The sequence below is a fragment of the Ptychodera flava genome, chromosome 2, assembly GCF_041260155.1.
Source record: "Ptychodera flava strain L36383 chromosome 2, AS_Pfla_20210202, whole genome shotgun sequence".
NCBI lineage: Eukaryota > Metazoa > Hemichordata > Enteropneusta > Ptychoderidae > Ptychodera > Ptychodera flava.
In genome coordinates this window covers 18,479,492-18,487,033 of record NC_091929.1, presented here as the reverse complement: position 1 = coordinate 18,487,033, position 7,542 = coordinate 18,479,492, and positions in this window count along the sequence as shown.

Here is a 7,542-nt window from a genome sequence, read left to right as displayed (position 1 = left end):
CCCTGTTGAATTCATTGCTTTAATGTGTTTCTCAACAAAGTCCATTGCTTTAACACTGTCAAATCCTTTGATCAATAATTGCGTGTCATACATTTGTTTTGAGTTTTTGTCCCTAATTTTTCGAGAAGTTACAATGACTGGGCAATCAGGAAGGAGAGGTTTTTTTAATTGAATCATTTCTTTAAAATACTCTGGAAGATTTTCGGTTGGAACTTCATCCAGCCCATCGAAGACAAAACATACTTTCATTTGATTGTCTTGAATGTAATTCCAAAGTTCCTGTCTTTTTCCTTCCTCCCTGACATCCCATGATAACTGATCAAAAATAGCGTCTTGAATATTCTTGCCATTACACTCTAACAAATCCTTCAACTCAAAACAAAAAAGTAGGTTAAAACGAGTTAGGTAGTCTTCAGTGCCTTTTGCCCAATCATAGGCCAATTTTTTACAAAATGTTGATTTGCCATACCCTGGATCGCCCTCAATCAGCACTCTTTTCGGGCTGTCCCCGTCGTCTTCGTTACGAAGATTTCTTTTCTAGCGAAGTCTCTCTTAGTTCCGTCCTTAGTTTGCAGTTCTAATTCAGTGTAGACATTTTCAAGCTTCAATCTGTACGTCCCGTCCAACCATGGTAATGGCAGAATACGGGATAACCTCTTGTAATAAGACTTCAGTTTTTTCTGGCACTCCAAGACAATATCTGAAGAGAAAGACTCAAAAAGTCGATACTCACAACCTCATAGGTTTTACTCATTTTTTGTCGTAAATGAATAAAAAACATCAATTGTTTGTTACAAGTGTGAGTCGTTTGTGTCATGACTTGATTGACATTACCGCCTTTCAAAACTGCCGTCACCAATTCCCCCTTGCACAATGGTTATTAGTCCCCACGGACACCGTCCGGGGGGGGGGGACTTATACCGGTAGGTCTGGTGATGTCCGTCCGTCCGTTCACGCAGATATCTCAAGATGCCTGGAGTGATTTCATTCAAACTTGGTACAAGGATTACTTCATATGTCATACATATGCACGTTGATTTGTTTTGTCATACGATCCAATATGGCCGCCGTGCGGCCATTTTGGTACAAATTTTCATGTACGGAGTCATAAAGCAGGCACGTTTCAACTTATTTTATTGAAGGTTGGTACAAGGACATTGACCTATGTCATGCATATCCACATTGATTTGTTTTGTGATACGATCCAATATGGCCGCCGTGCGGCCATTTTGTTACGATTTTTTCATGTACGGAGCCATAACTCAGGCATATCTCAACCGATTTTATTCAAAATTGGTACAAGGACATTGACCTATATCATACATATGCACGTCAATTTTTTTCACGATATGATCCAATATGGCCGCATGGCGGCCATTTTGTTACAATTTTTTCATGTCCTTAGCCATAACTCAGGCATGTCTCAACCGATTTTATTCAAAGTTGGTACAAGGACATTGACCTATGTCATGCATATCCACATTGATTTGTTTTGTGATACGATCCAATATGGCCGCCGTGCGGCCATTTTGTTACAATTTTTTCATGTACGGAGCCACAACTCAGGCACATCTCAACCGATTTTATTCAAAGTTGGTACAAGGACATTGACCTATATCATACATATGCACGTCAATTTGTTTCACGATATGAACCAATATGGCCGAATGGCAGCCATTTTGTTACAAATTGTTCATGTCCTTGGCCATAACTAGACATGTATCATCGGATTTTATTCAAAGTTGGTACAAGGACATTGACCTATGTCATAAATATGCATGTCAATTGGTTTCACAATCCGATGCAATATGGCTGCCTCTTGGGGCCATTTTGTTGATTTTGTCATCTCCTGAGCCATAATTTGGATATGTATCAACTGATATTTTTTCAAAGTTGGTACAAGGACATTGACCTATCATGTCATAAATATGCATGTCTATTGGTTTCACAGTCCAATGCAATATAATGGCTGCCTGGTTGCCATTTTGTTACAATTTTTTCATGTACAGAGCTATAACTCAGACATATTTCCACCAGTATCATTCAAAGTTGGCACAAGGCATTGACCTGCATCATACATATTCACGTCAATTTGTTCACGATATGATCCAATATGGCCGCATGTCGGCCATTTTGTTACAATTTTTTCATGTCCTTAGCCATAACTAGACATGTATCATCGGATTTTATTCAAAGTTGGTACAAGGACATTGACCTATGTCATAAATATGCATGTCAATTGGTTTCAAAATCCGATGCACTATGGCTGCCTTGGGCCGTTTTGTTGATTTTGTCATGTCCTGAGCCATAATTTGGATATCAGAAAATGACCTCTATGTACTCGGTGGAATTGATAAAAAAAAGAAAAACGGAGATTTTGGACCGATGCTCTACCAGACTGTCGTTATTATCGAGATCTATCTTCAAACTGGCAAAAGAACATTGATTTAATATATATTTTCCTCATAGTACACACATCTGGACACCTCACTCCTCAATCTCATGATGGCGGACATCGAATTTAGTATAAGCTTGTCTCAATCTGTCAGTGTCACTTGAGAAACTGCCAGTTGTACTGAAATAACACCTCTCTGTTGTTTGCAAAATCGCGTGATCCGCGTATACATTTTTACATTTTGTCAAGAAGTACAAAAATGAAACTTACTCCACCGTATAATTACTCACCTGGATATTTTTTCGCTGTAATTTCAGTAGGGCTTTGCGTGTCAGGAGAATGTGTGCAATGTTCACTTTTCACTGATCCTGTCAATCGTAAACCAACAAGAATATAATAAATTTTGCAGCAAATATTAGGATTTTCAATAGTATCATAAATTTGATTGAGGGAACTTTAGAAAAGACCATGAGTGAATTCATTTTTTTTATTTTATGTTTCATTATATGACACAAAATGCAATTTAAACTTTCATCAATCTCATAGAAAGCTATTGTCTTGATCATTTATACACACCATCAAAACATCCATTTCAATAAATGCGATAGACCGAATAAATATTTATTCATTTTAACTAGGGTGACTTCTGTTTTTAGTTTTCATTTCCTCTATACTTAGCGTGTTTAGAATGCAAGGTGCAATGAAAAAATACGCGAAAATTTATCCTCGCGATCTTTTGGTCTCGGAGAAATTTGTGAATATTTTCCCTTGAACCAACAATCTTGAATTGTCAATAAGTGATCGAAGACAGATTTAGAAACTATAGTTTGATCGTACGCTTCAAACCATTAGAACTTTGGTACTATAATTAACTAAAATGCACAAAATAGTTCTAGGTGCGAGGTATCTTCGCAAAAACTTCGACGCGGGTTTTTAATTTTCAGGACGACAATAGTAAAGCTAATGGATAGAGTGACTACAAATCCTTGCCCAACCACCTTTATCGTAGACAGGAGGATACGAGTCGCTCGAAGGAAGAGTACACAGCCCTGCCTGGAGTGACGGATCTTGCAGTCTACCTTTACCGAGAATCAATGTATATTACTCTACATATTGCTACATATTGACTTTGATCGCTGATATAGCATTTACCGCTTAAAGCTCCATAAGCTGTATCTTTTGGCTATTTTTTCAGAACTTTTGTTTGTGGTTTTGCTACACTTTCTGCACTGAATCCCTAAACTAATTTGATGCCAAGTATTTAGCATATCAACACGACCTATATGAGTACAATCTCCATTGTTATTGTTGAAAATTGTATTCAAGTCCCGACTAGAATTCATTTGTAAACAATAAACAATGATCGCTACACACATACAAGCTGTGTTGACAAAAAGAATACTCGAAATTTCAGCATGACAAACGGATGAGGGTCAGATAGTTAGTAGATATATAAAAGCAGCATACTGAAAAACTTGCGACATGCAAATTTTAAAAACAATCCGACGAGAAATTTCGGAATATTTCGGTTTATTTTACCAAAATAGTAACTCTTTAACCGACGAATTATTAGTATATGATCAGACGAATTATTAGTATATGATCAAGCTCTCTATGTTCTTCACAAGTCATGACATTTTCATGTTTGCCATCTTTTCGTTATTCCGACGTAGCGTATGGCGACCCTACTGCTTCGTATACAGCTACTCTACGAATCAGTGCTTCGCGCAAACCAAAACGTCAAATGAGCGCCCTTCAAGGTGAGAAACCTATTATAACCGCGTTAAACCTGACCTACATGTATTCTTTATTTCGCGTACAACTTGCCATATGTGTGATTTCCAATTTAGAGAGTGACACTAACACGTTATGAGATGTCAGCACTTTTATATTTAGTCGAGGGTGATGAGTAGACAAAGTCAACTTTCCTTTTCATTGCAAGAGTCAGAGAAGAAGAAGAAGGTTGGCATAAAACATAAATCTAATCTATGATGGTCTAAAGCTGCCGCGGATGAAACTACGTCAAAATTAATTGTGTGTTTAGTTTTATGTTAGATATTTTAATAGAAGTGATTCACTTTAAATAAAGTAATATTGAAACAAAACATAACAAACGATTGCATATAAGATAAAATAATTTGGAAATTTTTGTGTGTTTTGTAAAAATGAAATCAAACTATTAAATGAAAAAAAAACTCAAAGTAAAATGAAAAACAAGTTAAATGAAAATTAAATGAAAATAAGAATAAATTTAAATTAAAATGAAAACGAAATGAAATGCATTTCAACTATGGCCGAGAGCTGCCATAGTAACGAACAGCATTCTTTTCGGTTCCCTTAGAGTTACGCGCAGTCGAATGGAAACCGTCGGCGGTCGTGTCACAAGGACAGAGGGGGAAAATCAGACTGTAGCGATGACTGAGAGCTGCCAAAATTTTCTGTGTACGTTACCATTTTCAACTTAGCCCATCATTTGTCATGTCAGGGTAGGAATATTTCTTCATGTAAGTAGCAGCAAGGAACAACGGTGATAAATCGCCGATGTGTCTTGAAGGTCGGGTAAGTAGGCAAGCGTGCGTGGCAGGCGTCCGATGTCTGGGTCGGATTGCAGAGAACGGCTCTGGCTCGGAGCAACGCAAACGCCGATCGTACGTTTCGAGTGAGCCAGTCGTGCCTTCGACGCTCGCTCTTAGGCCGTTACCTTTGGTTTGTTGGAAAAGTAATATTCCTGGACACTTACCACGGTGGTTACATTAGTGGTAGGCAAATAGGGCACTCAGGGAGACTGTTGACAGTCTTCTGCGGGCCTACTGCTGTGTCGCGTGTTTATACTAATGCCGTTGCCACTTTTATTATTTCATTGGGACACTTATTTCAATTAGCAGTTTGTTAACCGAAGTGAGTCTAAAATGTGAAGTGAAGGTACAGAAAGGGGCCTCAGAAACTTTTGTCTTCTAATCCCTGATGTATACCGAACCATGGTATGACTGACCTATCCACAACGAGTGGGCTAAAAGTTTCCAAAGCCGAGGCTCGCGTCTCTAATTTCGCGTTTTGGACTCAGTGTGGCTGACAAAAGTAATAAAAGTATTTAATGAGCAAAGGAAATCATAAAATTGACGATGAACTTAGAATATTAAGCGTGAAACATCCGCAGGATTACGGAGCGCTCATTCTACATGCATGGATAAGCTTGATTTTCGGAGCGACTGCAGGCCCGAGGTAAACTGTCAATAGTCTCAGCAGCCTGCCCTGTGCCCTATTTGGCTATCTATACACTAACGCGGCTACTGTGGCAAGGGTCCAGGAATAAGATTTTCCCGAGGACCGAGAGCTAATGGCCTGAGGGCGAGTGTCGAAGGCGCGAGAGGCTCGCTTGTACCATAGGATGTACCTAATCCCTAGAGGAAGTATTTTTGCCTTCGGAGATTAGAAACGTATCTTGGAGTGCTGGAATTGTCTAAAATATTGATACATTTATTTTTTCGCAGTCAATATACTCGTTATTATTCAATGCCTGGGCTAACATTTCTAATAATTTAAGTGTAAAATATTTGACGTTTTGATCTTGTGTATCTCTCACACAACTTATGTATCCGTATAATTTGAATCGTATTGGTTAACGAAATATTTGCCTCCATGACATTGCATGAGTATTGGGAAAAGGATATCTTACGAACATTATAACATTGCGCCAACCGTATGATGCCATTTTTCGTCCCTTGGACCACAAAACACAACCGTCGACGTGGAATAGTATAGTCATGTTTTAAAGCATAGTAAATTTGACATGCAACCGGACGACAACAAAATGTTATCCTAGTCTGCAAATGCAAACATTTCCCATCGTATTTAACCTACTGCCATTTTCGCCAATGAAAAAGGCTAACGCACGTGCACTAAACTAAATCGACGTGCAGCAACAACTATTTTAACCTTTACGAATAAATATTCGACGATTTTACTCTGCCGATTGCACGGGTAATGATGTTTTGAATTAAATAAAAAAACACGAGAGAGCGAAAAGGTAGCATAAGATTCAGAATGGGTCAACAACAGTTGAACACCAGCCAAAATGGTACAAAAATAAACTAATAGTCTTTTAGATTGACATTAACTAAACTTGTCATTGCATTCTAGATCAAATATTATTTTAATTAATTCTGCCCACTGCTTCTCGTGTACATTTTTACATTTTAGATTTTGACCAAACGTACAAAGATGACACTTACTTCACCCTACATTTACCCACCTGGATATTTTGAGGGGCGTTGCGTGTCAGGAGAATGTGTGCGATGCTCACTTGCCGCTGAACCTGTCAATGGTAAACCAACAAGAATATAATAAATTGTGCTGCAAATATAAGGATTTTCAATAGTATCATAAGTTTGATTGTGGGAACTTTAGAAAAGACCATGAATGAGTTCATGTTTAGATTTGATGTTTCCTTATATGACACAAAATGCAATTTAAACTTACGTCAATCTCATAGAAGACTTTATTACACCTCCCTCATTCAGCGTGCACTGCCATTGGTTAAACACGACTCACGTGACATGTAAAAGAACGTGATGATGCCCTCTGCGAATGTGATGATGCCCTCAGCGAACTTGATGATACCCTCTGCATTTGATATTACATGGATGACGTCATTTTACTTACTGCGCATCCTTTCTGCGCAAACAAATTGTCGTTCGCTTGTTGTACTTTGCAGTTGGCAACTTATGCCTGCGAAACGTCATGCAGAGCTGTCACTGGCACAGACGATATTTTGATGCAAGTAAACAGCAAACGAACGAAGATGGCAACAAGGAATGCAATTTCTGTGTTCAGCGACTATGCAAGCAACAAATTTGGATACGCCACCGAGGAGATCGGCAAACTTTAGCGGCAACCCTAGACTCAGCACTGACAACATTTTACGCTGAGGTCCGGACTCAGAAGACGAACTGTACGCGAAGAAGTCTTTGTGTTTTTGTTTCTATGCATGTTTGCTTGTTCGGTGTAATAAAAATAATAACACATGAGAGCTAGGCAATGTCACGATTTTTTGCCTACCCTCGGGCTGGTTGTCATGATCGAAATACTGATGATGCCCTCGCCTACGGCTCTGGCATCATCAGTATTTCGATCATCCATCCCTTGGG